General features: G+C 42.6%; 1 long non-coding RNA gene across 1 annotated transcript; it reads left to right on the top strand.

Moving 5' to 3' along the window:
- Positions 1–341: 341 nt before the first annotated feature.
- On the top strand, positions 342–12589 carry LOC130308720 (uncharacterized). Its single transcript, XR_008857662.1, has 3 exons — positions 342–531; positions 1850–1999; positions 11722–12589. It is a non-coding gene; the product is annotated as an uncharacterized LOC130308720 (long non-coding RNA).
- The last annotated feature ends 1957 nt before the right edge of the window (positions 12590–14546 follow it).

Here is a 14546-nt window from a genome sequence, read left to right as displayed (position 1 = left end):
ATTTTGGGAAGACATTTGAGACACTAACTATTTAGTTAGTGCATCAAATTACAATAGTTTCAACTTACTGTAGTTTTTCTGGAACAAATTTGTAACTTCAGGGATCACTGTATATTTTTAGCTCTGTTTCAATGATGTGTGGTGGTCCAGTATGGGATGTCTTACCCCGTGCTCCTACTGTCCTGTCAGGCAGCCTCCTTCAGTGTCCCCAAGGCCCCCTGAACCTGTTTCCCCATTGTAAATATGTTTTACCAAGTAAAGTGTTATAAAATGTAATGTTGCTTTAAAAGTTATACCATGTGATATGTCATGTGATTGTTACCCAGGAGGCACCAGTGACCAGGTGATCCCAAGAGTGACCTATGGGCTTCCTGCTAGTCTCCCCCATATAAGCCCTGGGTGGATCTAGCGTCTCTCTCTTTGAGCTCTGCTCTTCTGCTAAGCTGAGGTCCAGTGCAGTCGTGCCTATTGTGTGTGTGTCCATAGTTTTGGAGACCTCAAAGTCAAGTCCTGCAGCCTCCATCAAGTCAAGTAAGTCACAGCTTTATGAGTAAAGTCAAGTCAGTCCCTGTCATCTGTCAATCAGCATGGTCTGCATTCAATTTTCCAGTCCTACTACAAGTCCCAGCAAGCCCCTAAGGTCTCTGTGTCCCTGGTCACCTTATTTGGCCCAGGATGAACTGTATAGATTTTACCAACTGTCTAACCTCAGTAAAGCTACCGTTGTCCGTAACTTGGCGTTGGAGTCTTTTTTGCCCCCGTGCCTAACCCAGGATCCAGCGGTAAACCTTCGGGTGGTTTTAGGCTAAACCATGCCCTTGTGTCACAAATACAAGGGGTTAATGCCATCTGCCCTGCACCACACTCCCCGCCACCACAAATGTATTTGTTGCTTTTTATTGCATTGACATGCAGTTATAAGTTATTTGGGATACTGAACAAGTTTACTGCATAAACACCCAAAACACTGCACATAATGTTGTCAAGAGTTGGCAACAGTTGGTATCTAAAAAGTATTCATTAAAACTGTACATTTATGGGCACAGAAGTAGGTCACTGAAGAGACTTGTGTACGCAAACGGATCCTTCAACTAAAACGAAAAATTTTCTTAAGGCTGAAGATTTGAAGTATGTTATCCTTACAGCGTTGACTGGAACAGGAAATTCAGTGAATTGTCAATGAATTGTCGTATTGGCACAATAAAAAGCAGCCAGGGCTGGACTATAAGATACACCAGACTTTAGGACACACCATGGTATAAGATAACAGAAAATAGGAAAAAATATTTCATACTAACTAAAACATCCATGATGGTCTAAGGGAGTAGAGGGGGTATAGAAACTGCTTTGTTTGGGATGCCTTAATAAATGATGGAGGACAACTGGATCTTATTATAAGGGCGAAAAAGACAAAAGTCACAGAGCAGGGGGATATAATACAGTGGCAGCTGTGCAGAAGTGCTCCTCTCCATTTATGCAAACAGAAGGAACATTAGAACCCAGATTTTCAGGCTAACCCAGATCAGCACAAGTGCCGAAGACAGCTCAATCCTGGGTTTTAAAACTAGGTGAGAGTCAGTCAGCAAGTAAGTCTGTAAGGAATTTGCACCTCTGATAAGAGTTGAGGTCCCGAGGTGTGCAGCCCTAAAAAGAGACTTTTTTGTAGTGTAATTAACCCATTGTTGATTAATGTTTTGTTGGGTGGCTGGTATTAACCACCTGTATAGATAGGAAAGATTTCTATGTTGTTATAGCTGGACAGACAGGATTTATTTTATATGTACAAGCACGTAGAAAAGATGCTCACGGCACTCGATGCACTGGTATAAAAGGTACTTCTTTATTTCAGACAAAGGGGTTCACAGACATCGGGAGCAGAGACTGGGGAGACAGGTCAACGACCGTTTTACTCCAACTGTGGCTTCTACTCGACCAGGAAGAAGGAAGACACGGGCCCCTGCTGTGCTCCGGAGGAGGAGATTGCTGCATGGGACATCAGGTTAGCATCATTTTTATTTATTTTTTACCTGGGAAGGGGTAGAGGGAAAAACTCTGCCGCCTACACCTACACGGTGGGGGGGGGGGGGGAGGGTGGAAAACTCTGCTTTCTACACCTACTGGGGGGAACTCTGCTGCCCACACCCAATGGGGGAACTCTGCTGCCTACACCTAATGGGGGGAACTCTGATGCCTACTCCTAATGGGGGAACTCTGCTGCCTATTCCTACTAAGGGGGAACTCTGCTGCCTACACCCACTGTGGGGGAACTCTGCTGCCTACACCCACACCTATCTACATAGGGGTTTTTCATACAGTGGCAGCTGTCTGGGGTATTTACCTACAGGGGGCATGACTAACTACCTGAGGGATATTAACTACCTGGGGGCATGATCTACTAGGGGACACTACCTCCTGTGGACATCACCTACCTGTAACTTCCATAAGCAACACCTTATTTTCTGTCCGCTAACACAAAATAGTCTGATAGTGCCCCTCCTGAGACTAGACTCTGGATCTGCCACTGGGTGGAGGGGGGTGCTGGCTACCTACTTCACTGACTACCTGGCTACCTAACTTTATAACTGGATGCCTATATACTTACCTACATACCTGGCTATCTAACCACCTACATACCTGGCTACCTAACTATGTACATACCTGGCCTTCATACATGAATGCCTAACTACCTAGCTAGCAACCTACCTACTTACCTGGCTAGTCACCTACCTACATATCTGGCTTCTTGATCTATCTGCCTAGTTACCTGGCTGGCTACCTACCTACCTGCCCTTTTACTGTGCAGGACACAAAGGAGGACATGATTACAGTTTGTGGGCCTATAGATGGGAAGATTGTGTAGAGGAGGGAAGGGTACTGGAAAAATGCAGAGTCTAACATGTTTGTTCTGCAGATGTTAAGACATGGCGGTCTGATCCGGATGGAGAAGAAAAGGAAAGAGCACACCGCCGATCAGAAAATACGTAATTGTGAGTCCCTTGATGCAACTGTAATCACTTATATGGTATACACGTCCTGTGTACAGCTGATATCTACCACCATATGGTCCTGAAAATAATCACTTATATTGGATACAGATCTCTGTACAGCTGGTATCTACCGCTATATTGTCCTGTATATAATCACTTATATTGTATACAGATCCTGTATAGTATACTGGTCTGTGTATAGTGGTTTTATTCATCCAGTTATTGTATGGTGGTGTGTGTATGTATGTAGATATATATATATATATATATATATATATATATATATATATATATATATATTGGTCATGGAAAAATATTTTACCTACCTTAAAGTGTTTCTCATATATAAAAAAAAATGTATTTTGTGTGTAGGGGTGGTGGAGGGATTTGGTTGGAATAAAGGCAGATAAAGGCAGAAGTGTGAGCAGCGACAGAGCAGTGCAGGGGGCCCTTACTTATTATTTCGGTCCAGGGGCCCTGAGTGTTGTCAGTCCACCTCTGTAGTCATCTACTAATATTGAGAGAAACTGCCTCTAATATCCAATCTTATTTCATTGGGATGAAAGTAAGAGAAAAATCTATACAGTCTCCTGGTCTGAATTACATTTTCTCCTATAACATTCACTTCAGTAAAACAATCTACTCAGTTTGAATCTACTAAGACTTACAATACTTAGCAAGAACTTGGATGATTCAGCAAGTACACCAGACGATGATGCAGTGGAATACATGTAAGGGATTGTTATAGATGGACATATGGTATTTGACTTTCCCCATACTTATGATTATAGGAGGTCACAAGTGGGAAACATATTAGTATCAATATCATATGTATAACCGGTGATAGGACAAATTAATCCCTCAGACTCCTCTGCTTTTAATTTGCAGGAGTTTTGATAAATCTACCCAATTTAGTGATTAGTGTTTCAATATTAAATCTGGAATTTAAAGGGAACCAGTCATCGGTTTCCTGCTTTCCTAACCACAGGTAGCATGAAGACCTTAAAAGCGTGACAAGTTCCTTATTACAAAATAAATGATATCCTAGAAGGGGGCTTTGAGTGACCAGGCCAGTCCCAGGTGGATATGTACAGTATATATATCAAGTCTTGGTCACAAGAAACTGATGATCAGCTCCCACAAGAACTTTAATTCCATCTGTAATGGGGGCCGCATCCACTGCTTCTAAAGTAGCTGCGGCCCATTCTGGCTGATTTAAAATTGGCACAGGGCACCACTGGCACTGGGCTGCTGTGGACAGTAACTACAGTGTCAGCTTTGATGGTTTAGACCGGAGACCTACTGCTATGGGGCATAGCAGTAGGCCCCAGGGCTGGAAGAGCACTGGAGCACTAAAATGGGGTAGTATGGGGGCCTACACTTTTATGATGGCAAAGAGGGGTCCTACAACTATATGGGGGTAAAAAGGGGGCCTACGGCTATTTAGGGGCACAGAGGGGGCTTACTACTGTATTGGGGCACAAAGAGAGCACTATTAATTTGTGTGTAAATACACATGGGGAGTTTCTAGCCTAGAAGGTTTGTCTGTAGGCTCTATAGAGACAAGTCTTGGCTGGGTAAAATCTTAAAGGGATACTCCACTGCCTCAGCGTTCGACACATTTTGCGGGCGCCAGGACTCATGACATCACGGCCATGCCCCCTCAATGCAAGTCTATGGGAGGAGCATGGCGGCCGTCACGCCCCCTCCCATAGACTTGTATTGAGGTGACATCCCAAGCCCTGGCGCCTGCACTTAGAATTTGAAACAAAATGTTGCAAACGCTGAGGCAGTGGAGTACCCTTTTAATGATGGTATAGGCCATATAGTGAAGAAAAGGAAAAAAGAACAATTCCGATCAGAGGAGACATCACCTGTAAGTCACTTTTATGTACTGTAACTGCGCTCTAATTACAACATTATATAACATACATATATAACATACTGAGCCACGACATCGGTCACCTAGGCTCAGTGCATCACACTGCCGCTCAGCCTATCGGCGGCCTAGGCGGGACATCGCTTCGGCCATCAATTTGCTGACCGGCAGCGTGATGCACCGAGCCATGGCAGAAGCAGGAAGGAGATGCCGGCGGAGGAACGGAGCCATTTACGGGACATCGGGGGAGTAAAAGCAGGCGAGTCCCCTTTATTGTTTTATTTTATGGCAGCCCGGGCAGTTTATCTTTTTTTTAGTTACAGCGGGAGTTATCCTTTAATGGTATTTCCTTATAGGGGCTGTGTATGTGTTTATGTGGGGCTGTGTATACAATATATGGGGGCTGTTTATGTGTGTGTATATGGGGGCTGTGTATATGGGGGTTCTGTATGTGTGAAATTTACCAGTAGCTACTGCATTTCCCACCCCAGGCAAGTTTTCCCTTTTTTTTTGGAGTAAAATTAGGTGCCTCTGCTTATTTTCGGGTAGGCTTCTACTTGAGTAAATACGGTAATTACAAATGTATCACTAATATGGGGGGGGGGTAAAATTTTTGGAAATGGACTGTCAAGGGGTCCTCAGGCCACAAAAAATATATATTTGCCATCACTGCATGGAGAATTTTGTAAACTATTAAATGATCATATTCCTGATTCTGAATGATTAATCACAAAAATTCCATACCATATCTGAAAAACTTTAAATAAAAAGTGATCAAAGAGTCACATGTATGAAAAAGTTGTGTAAATTATAACTAAAGATCATGGCGGAAAAAATGAGCCCTTAAACAGCCTCACAGACCGAAAAATAAAAAGAGTAATAGGTGTCTGAATATGGCAATTTTAAGCATATTTATTATTTTTATTAAGTAGAAAACTAAAAATAAAACAAATGCTAAATAAAATTGCTATCATTGTAATTGTACCCTCATATGGCTCTGTATATGGCCATTAGGGGGTGTAAAATCATTGTGTGTGTTTTTTTTGCAAAATCTGCACCATAATCTGCAATAATCTCGGCAAAAATGTACTTATTTCTATTGGATCCACTTTTGACTTTGGCTCAAAAACTGCAGTGGTAGTTTAAAAAAAAAAAAAACGCCAGAAAAAAGAACCTGTGTGGAGACCTAGCCTTACTATTTTATTTAGTGTATGTAGTGGTATCACCTAGAAATTGTTTTATTTGCTCATTAGGGGTGCGTTCCCACAGGGCGTATGCGCAGCGTATTTCACGCTGCGCAAAATTTACGGCAGCAGCGGGAAATACGCTGCGTATTCCTTGTTCACTATACACACAGGGCTTTCCGGCGGCAGCCCTATGTGTGCAGTGAGTTTTGGAGGCGGGGCCGTGTGCCGGCATGTCTGTGACGAGCGGCTCCGCCTCCAAAACTCACTACACACATAGGGCTGCTGCCGGAAAGCCATGTGTGTATAGTGAGCAAGGAATACGCAGAGTATTTCCTGCTGCTGTCGTAAATTTTGCGCAGCGTGAAATATGCTGCGTATACGCCCTGTGGGAACGCACCCTTAAGCTGTTTTTATACATCACAGCAACCAAGTGCCTTTATCGGACATCATAATCACTAGGTCAATGCAGGATGGATTTGAACTCTTTGAGTGCTTTATGTCCTCTTTGAGGCAAATTCTGATGCATATTAACCCCTTAAGGACTCAGCCCATTTTGGCCTTAAGGACTCAGACAATAAAATTTTTACTTTTTCATTTTTTCCTCCTCGCCTTCTAAAAATCATAACTCTTTTATATTTTCATCCACAGACTAGTATGAGGGATTGTTTTTTGCGCGACCAGTTGTCCTTTGTAATGACATCACTCATTATATCATAAAATGTATGGCGCAACCAAAAAACACTATTTTTGTGGGGAAATTAAAACGAAAAACGCAATTTTACTAATTTTGGAAGGTTTCGTTTTCACGCCGTACAATTTATGGTAAAAATGACGTGTGTTCTTTATTCTGAGGGTCAATACGATTAAAATGATACCCATTATTACATACTTTTATATTATTGTTGCGCTTAAAAAAAATCACAAACTTTTTAACCAAATTAGTACTTTTATAATCCCTTTATTTTGATGACCTCTAACTTTTTTATTTTTACATATAAGCGGCGGTATGGGGGCTCATTTTTTGCGCCATGATCTGTACTTTTTTTTTTATACCACATTTGCATATAAAAAACTTTTAATACATTTTTTATAATTTTTTTTAATAAAATGTATTAAAAAAGTAGGAATTTTGGACTTTTTTTTTTTTCGTTCACGCCGTTCACCGTACGGGATCATTAACATTTTATTTTAATATCTCGGACATTTACGCACGCGGCGATACTGAATATGTCTGTAAAAAAAAATTTAAGCTTTTTGGGGGTAAAATAGGAAAAAACGGACATTTTACTTTTTTATTGGGGGAGGGGATGTTTCACTTTTTTTTTACTTTTACTTTTACATTTTTTTTACATTTTTTTTTTACACTTGAATAGTCCCCATAGGGGACTATTCATAGCAATACCATGATTGCTAATACTGATCTGTTCTGTGTATAGGACATAGAATAGATCAGTGTTTTCGGTGATCTTCTGCTCTGGTCTGCTCGATCACAGACCAGAGCAGGAGACGACGGGAGCCGGACGGAGGAAGGAGAGGGGACCTCCGTGCGGCGTTATGAATGATCGGATCCCCGCAGCAGCGCTGCGGGCGATCCGATCATTCATTCAAATCGCGCACTGCCGCAGATGCCGGGATCTGTATTGATCCCGGCACCTGAGGGGTTAATGGCGGACTCCCGCGAGATCGCGGGCGTCGGCCATTGCCGGCGGGTCCCTAGCTGCGATCAGCAGCCGGGATCAGCAGCGCATGACACGGGCATCGCTCCGATGCCCGCGGTTATGCACAGGACGTAAATGTACGTCCTGGTGCGTTAAGTACCACCTCACCAGGACGTACATTTACGTCCTGCGTCCTTAAGGGGTTAAGACTATTGTGGACGCAAAAGGAAGATGTCATTCTCAATACATTCTGGACATTTATCCATGCATTCAGGCCTAGATTACATTAGATAAAAATAAGGATTTTTATTTACATGATGAATATTGGTATTAATGTGTTTAGAAGTCTTCTAATGCTAGCATGGTTTGTTGTCCATATTTTTATACTCATTGACAATATCCAACTACATCATCTGAAAACCTTTCTTCATCAGAACTTCCTTTTTATAGCAAGATTATGTGGTGACCCACGGTGATGGCGGGACCACAGGGTGTAGTGGTGTAGGTGGATGGGGCAAGATGGTATTAACCCCAGGGGCAAGGTGTTATTAACCCCAAATGTTCGTGACGCCAGAGTGGTTTTTGGGTACCGAAACCACCCAAACGGCATCTCCGCTATTCCAATAGCTAGGCAGTGAAAATGAGAGTCCACAACCAGGTTATGGTTTAACGGAGGCTTTACTGAGGTCAGATAGGTGTTATTATCTTCACAACTAGGCCAGAATCCCAGAGAGGTGGCCAGGAACACAGAAGGAACTTGCAGCTTGCTGGGACCAATTATACTTAGAATTGACTTGAGGCTTGACTAGACTGTAGATAGTGGCAGCAGACATAGACTTGACTTACTGGAATGACTGTAGATTTAAGGCCTTCCAGGTACTGAACACTAGCTCTGAGATCTCTGGTGTTTGCTGGTCTCAGTAAAATGATGGAAGAGCAAAAGAAAGAGAATTGTAATGGCCACCCCCTTATATAGAGGGGGGCTGAGCCAAGGCCCATTGTTTAAGCTGCAGTTCATGTGTTAACCTGTGTTTTGGTTGGTCTAAATTTGGTGCAATTGCACCAAATTTACCACACTTGTGCAAGGCACATGATACATTTTGTGCAGAGTTCTAAATCTCCACACAGTTCTACTTGTACACCTGAACTGCACCTCACAGGGTAAGTAGACACAGGGATTTTGTTCTATTGCTTTGAGGCTCTGATTCCATTAAGGTTTTTCGTCCACCAGCAAAAACGCCAGAAAAACTGTCACACCTTTTTCCTGCATTTTGTCAGGTTTTCTTGCGTTTTTGTGGAAACAGTCATTTTTGTACCCTGTGGCAATTTTTTCACTGCCTTCAGGGTACCACTCCATGTAGAGCGCCTGGCCCACGGAGTGTAAGGAGGTAAGGAGTGATGTATAGCATACAGGTGCAGAGCATCACTACTTACCTCTGCCGGCTGTATAGTATACAGGGGTGCATAGTGTACCCATGTATACTATACAGGAGCCCAGCAAGGAAACTGTTAACCCACACTGCTACTGAGCAGTTCTGGGTTAAGTCTTTGTGTGCTATCCTGTATATACAGCTGTCTATAGATGACTGTATATACAGGATACAGTAGGCAGACGTCAACAATTGGAGGCTCCCTGTTTAGGAACACACTGCAGTATGGGCACACTCCCCAGGGTAGAGCGCCAAAAATGTACTAACATTTTTTTTTGTTCTGTTTTCCTTTTCTTCTCATTTCAGCTAAGTGAATGCGGAGGACTGATTCAGATTTCATTGTCAATAAAAGGGTTAACAATGGCTGTGGGGGAGTGTTTTTGAAAAAAAAAATTTCAATGTGTCGTGTTTTTTATAATAGAATTTTCAGGTTTAGTAGGGGAAGCCGTCTTGTAGACAGAATTCATTAGTAAGTCTGGGCCTAGGCGGTAACAGGCTGGCATCATTTAAGCTGGGGAGGTAACAATGGTCCTGGCCCACCCTGGTAACATCAGGCTTTGGCTGCTTGGTTGGTATCTGGCTGATACTGAAAATAGGGGGAACCACACATGTTTTTTTATTTATTTATTTAAAAAAAAACACATAGGGTTCCCCCTATTTTCTGTATCACCCAGATACCTACCAAGCAGTAACAGCCTGACATTACCAGGGTGGGCGAGGACCATTATTACTGGCCCTCCCCAGCCTAAATAATGCCAGCGTGTTACCACCTAGGTCCAGGAGTGCCATTTTTGACGCTCTGGCTCTTCCCGGCACCCCTGTAGCGGTGGGTACTGGGGTAATAATTGGGGGTTAGCACTAGCTGTTTTTGGGGCTAACACTAAGCCTCGGATTAGTAATGGATTCCCTCTATAAGACCGCTTCCACTACTAAGCCTGAAAATTAAATTATAAAAAACAGGACACATTGGGAAAAAAATTTTTTATAAAAAAAAAAAAAACACCCCCAAAGCCCAGACAGAGTCTGTCCCATGATGGGAGTAGATGTAGTACCGCAGCGCAGAGGGATGGCACTTGTACATCCCCCAGCTGCGGGACTATTTTTGGACAGTTAGGACTACTACTCTCATCATGGACAGAATCTGTCCATGATGGGAGTTATAGTCCAGGGGCTGAGGGGCAGATCGCAGCAGGTCATTCTGCTGAGACCCGCTGAGATCCGCATTTATTAAGTTAACAAGCTGGCTGCATATGCTCCTGTATACTGCTGTCATATAGCTATTCCTCAATCAGAGCTCCCATCTCCTGGCAGCGGGGATTATGAATTGTGAGAGCTGTACACAAGAGCCAACGGGGAGCGCAGTGGAGCTACATATTCCGCCGGCTTGTACAGTTAATAAATGCGAATTGCAGCGGGTCTCTGGAGAATGACCTGCTGCGATATGCCCCTCAGCCCCTGGACTATAACTCCCATCATGGACGGAGTCTGTCCATGATGGGAGTAGTAGTCCTGAAAGTCCCGCAGCCTGGGAAAGGGCAAGTGCCATCCCTCAGCGCTGCGGTACTACAACTGCTCCCAAAGACTCTGTCAATGATGGGAGTTATAGTCCAGGGGCTGAGGGGCATATCGCAGAGACCCGCTACGATCCGCATTTATTAACTGTACAAGCCGGCAGAACATGCGGCTCCACTGCGCTCCCCGCCGGCTTCTGTATACAACTCACATCATTTATAATCCCCGCCGCTGGGAGACAGGAGCTCTGATGGGTGAATAGCTATTCACTAGAGATGAGCAAACTTACAGTAAATTGGATTTGTTATGAACTTCTCAGCTCGGCAGTTGATGACTTACCCTGCATAAATTAGTTCAGCTTTCAGGTGCTCCGGTCATAAACTGCCGAGCCGAGAAGTTCGTGACGAATCGAATTTACTGTAAGTTCGCTCCTCTCTACTATTCACCAACCAGAGCTCCCGTCTCCCGGCAGCGGGGATTATGAATGATGATAGATGTATACAGGAGCCTGCGGGCAGCACAGTGAAGCCGCATGTGCTGCCAGCTTGTTAACTTAATAAATGTGAATCGCAGCAGCTCTGGAGAATGACCTGCTGCGATCTGCACCTCAGCCCCTGGACTATAACTCCCATCATGGACAGAGTCTGTCCATGATGGGATTAGTAGTCCTAACTGTCCCAAAAGAGACCCGCAGCCAGGGGATGTGCAAGTACGTCCCTCAGCGCTGCAGTACTACAACTATTCCCATCATGTGACTGTCCCATGATGGGAGTAGTTGTAGTTTAGCAGTGTTGAGGGACAGCTCCTGCATTGTCCGGCTCTCTCGGTAGAACACTTTCCTATGTGCCCTTTTTGATGGTGTATTTTTGCGTTAAAAAAACATTTTCGCAAAAAAAATGCGTCTAACCAAAAAAGAAAAAATACATGATAATAATGATAAATTAGTATCCACTGCAAAATGCATTCCACAATACACAAAAAAATAGACTACTTGTTTTTGCTCTATCAAAAAAGATGCACAAAAAGACACAAAATAACTCACTGCGCAATTTTTTTTGTTACAAATAGAAAAGAAAAAGCTTCTACCACTAATGATGAATTCCCCTCTTCTTCTTACTGGATCCACTTCTGACTTTGGCTCAAAAACTGCAGTGGAAGTTTTCCAAAAAATGCCAGAAAAAAGCCTCTGTGGAAACCTAGCCTAAGGGCCCTAGAAGACAAGTTCCTGACTCCTGACACTTGTACGTTTGGCTCTTGAGTCATTATGTCCCTGTGCCTGTACTTTTGTGCATGCCTCTTCCCTGTTTGTTACTGTTTGTTTGCAATAGTATGGTAAGTTTTTTTGCAACTTGTGGTAAAGTATTTTCAGATCCTGTATTATCTCTATTTTTAGAATCCTGTTTAGATGAACTATACGTTGGAACGGAAGTTTGCGTTGGACATCATTCTTTGTCTCTAATATATATTACTTTAGGTTTATATATAGACTTTCTATTATTACCAGTCCTCCTAAAGGGGTTTTCAAGGATTTTTTTATTTTTATTTTTACTATGTTACAGGGGCTGTAAAGTTAGTGTTCTTCATAATATAGTGGGGGGGGGGGGGGGGTATTCAAAGAAATTAGTGCCACTCTTTTGCTCTAGCTGCGCCAAATTTGCTTAAAATGTGTCGCACACTACTAGCACCACATATTCAGATATTTAGCACCTGATTTAGCACCCTGTTAGCCAATTTTTTTAAAGGGGTGTGGTTAGGGCATAGTTAGGCTTTTTCAAAGGTTTAGCACCACTTTCTAGTGCTCAATGTGTATCACCTAATACCAAGTATACTTGGTGTTAAATAATTAGCTTTTTTGTACTATTTGCCCCAAACTTTCAAAAGCCCAAACTTACTTTTGAAAATGAGGCACCGTTAACACTCTTTGAGGAGAAAAATAAAGAGCCCTAAGAAATTCTTGAATATTCCCCCCAGTGTCTGTGTTTCATGGTGGTCTCTCAATTCTTCTGTGAGTTCTGCCCCAAATATTTTTACGAGCATACAAAATTATTGTTGTCTCAGGTTTTCGCAGGTTGCAGCGTGGCCAAGATATTGCATCACTAGTCAGGTGTTCAGAGGAAGCCTGTGTTTGCTTCAATGGGTGGAGCGACTACTGGGTGGGGGAGAGATCATTCTGCAACTAATTGTATTTTTGCAACAGCTGGAGACACCCTGTTTAGAAAACACTGGCCATTTGCATGAAATGCAGCTCATTTGTGTTTCAACGGGTGGGGTGGCTGATGTGTGGGAGGGAGGAAAGTGACCTCACACTTACAAACAAGGAACTATGGGATCTGTAGTTGAAGAAGGAAACTTCAACAGGAAATAGCCAGTTCACAAAAAGATAGCCACTCTCTCCTAGGACTGTATCCACCTTTTCCAGCCCACCGGACCACCTGAAAGCTGAACTAATTTATGCAGGCTAAAGTCAGCAACTGCTGAGCCGAGAAGTTTGTGACGAATTGAATTACTGTAACTTCGCTCATCTCTACTTATGAGGCTGATGCCAATTGTCTCATACCATGGACAAAGGAACCCCTTTCATCACTGGTGTAGAAACCTACTTTCCTTTAGATTTAGAGGTGTTATAGGTGCAGTCCTGGGTATAAATAGACCATAGGAGAGATCTCTGTACTGCCCTTTGATAAAGAGTATATATATATATATATATATATATATATATATATATATATATATATTAGTTATTAGATCGACCCTTAGCTGCCTTATTTGTAAACGAAATAACTGCTCCTTTACCTTGACTGTCCTGCAGCAGGCTCAGTGCAGCTTATTGGTTTGATCCTGAGCTGTGGGGCAGGTCCTACATAGGTCAGGCCAACTGCATACACACACTCACATACACACTCAATCATACCAATACACGAACACATATACACACACACACACTTCACTTCAATCCCCTTACTAGTTCTTATCTGGCTCACTTAGGCTCCTTTCACACTATATGTTGCTCTGTTTTAAAGACCCATTATAATGTCCCATTAAGAAAACCCTTAAAAATGGCTGTTAAACAGCCGTTACAAAATCCCATTAAAGTCTATGGGATTTTTTGATTATCCGTTATCACCCGTTATAGCCAGTTATGAATAACGGACATTATTTGTGACGGGAGAAAAAACATTACATGCACTAAATTTTCTCCCATCACAAATAACGTCCGTTATTCATAACCGGCTATAACGGGTGATAACGGATAATCAAAAAATCCCATAGACTTGAATGGGATTTTGTAACGGCCATTTTTAAGGTTTTTTTTTTAACAGGACTTTATAATGGGTCTTTAAAACGGAGAAACATATAGTGTGAAAGTAGCCTTACTGTTAATGACCTTGTCATCAAATGATTAAGGTCCTGCTCTCACTTCGAGGTTTAGACTGTGAACGGATTCTTAGACACAGTATCTCACATAAGTGAGTCACGCCTCACATTTTTGTAAATATTTTATTATATCTTTTTATATGACAACAGTGAAGAAATGACACTCTGCTACAATGTAAATTAGTGAGTGCACAGCCTGTATAACTGTTGAAAGTTGTGTCCCCCTCAAAATAACTCTACACACAGACATTAATGACTAAACCTAAGCAACAAAAGTGTTGTCTGTCCCAATTAGCCATTTTTTCTTCCTGGAGTCAATTGGCTCATTAGAGTTCCAAGGTCTCACGTGTGAATGGGGAGCAGGTGTTGTAAATTCACTGAAAAGTTCAACATGGTACCTCATGGCAAAGAACTCGGAGGATTTGAAAAAAATAATTGCTGCTCTATGTAAAGATGGTCAAGGATATAAAAAGATTGCCAAGACCCTTAAACTGAGCGATTTCACAGGACACGTTCTA

This window comes from Hyla sarda, chromosome 1 (genome assembly GCF_029499605.1).
Source record: "Hyla sarda isolate aHylSar1 chromosome 1, aHylSar1.hap1, whole genome shotgun sequence".
NCBI classification, from domain to species: domain Eukaryota; kingdom Metazoa; phylum Chordata; class Amphibia; order Anura; family Hylidae; genus Hyla; species Hyla sarda.
This window is presented reverse-complemented; position numbering and strand designations above follow the sequence as displayed.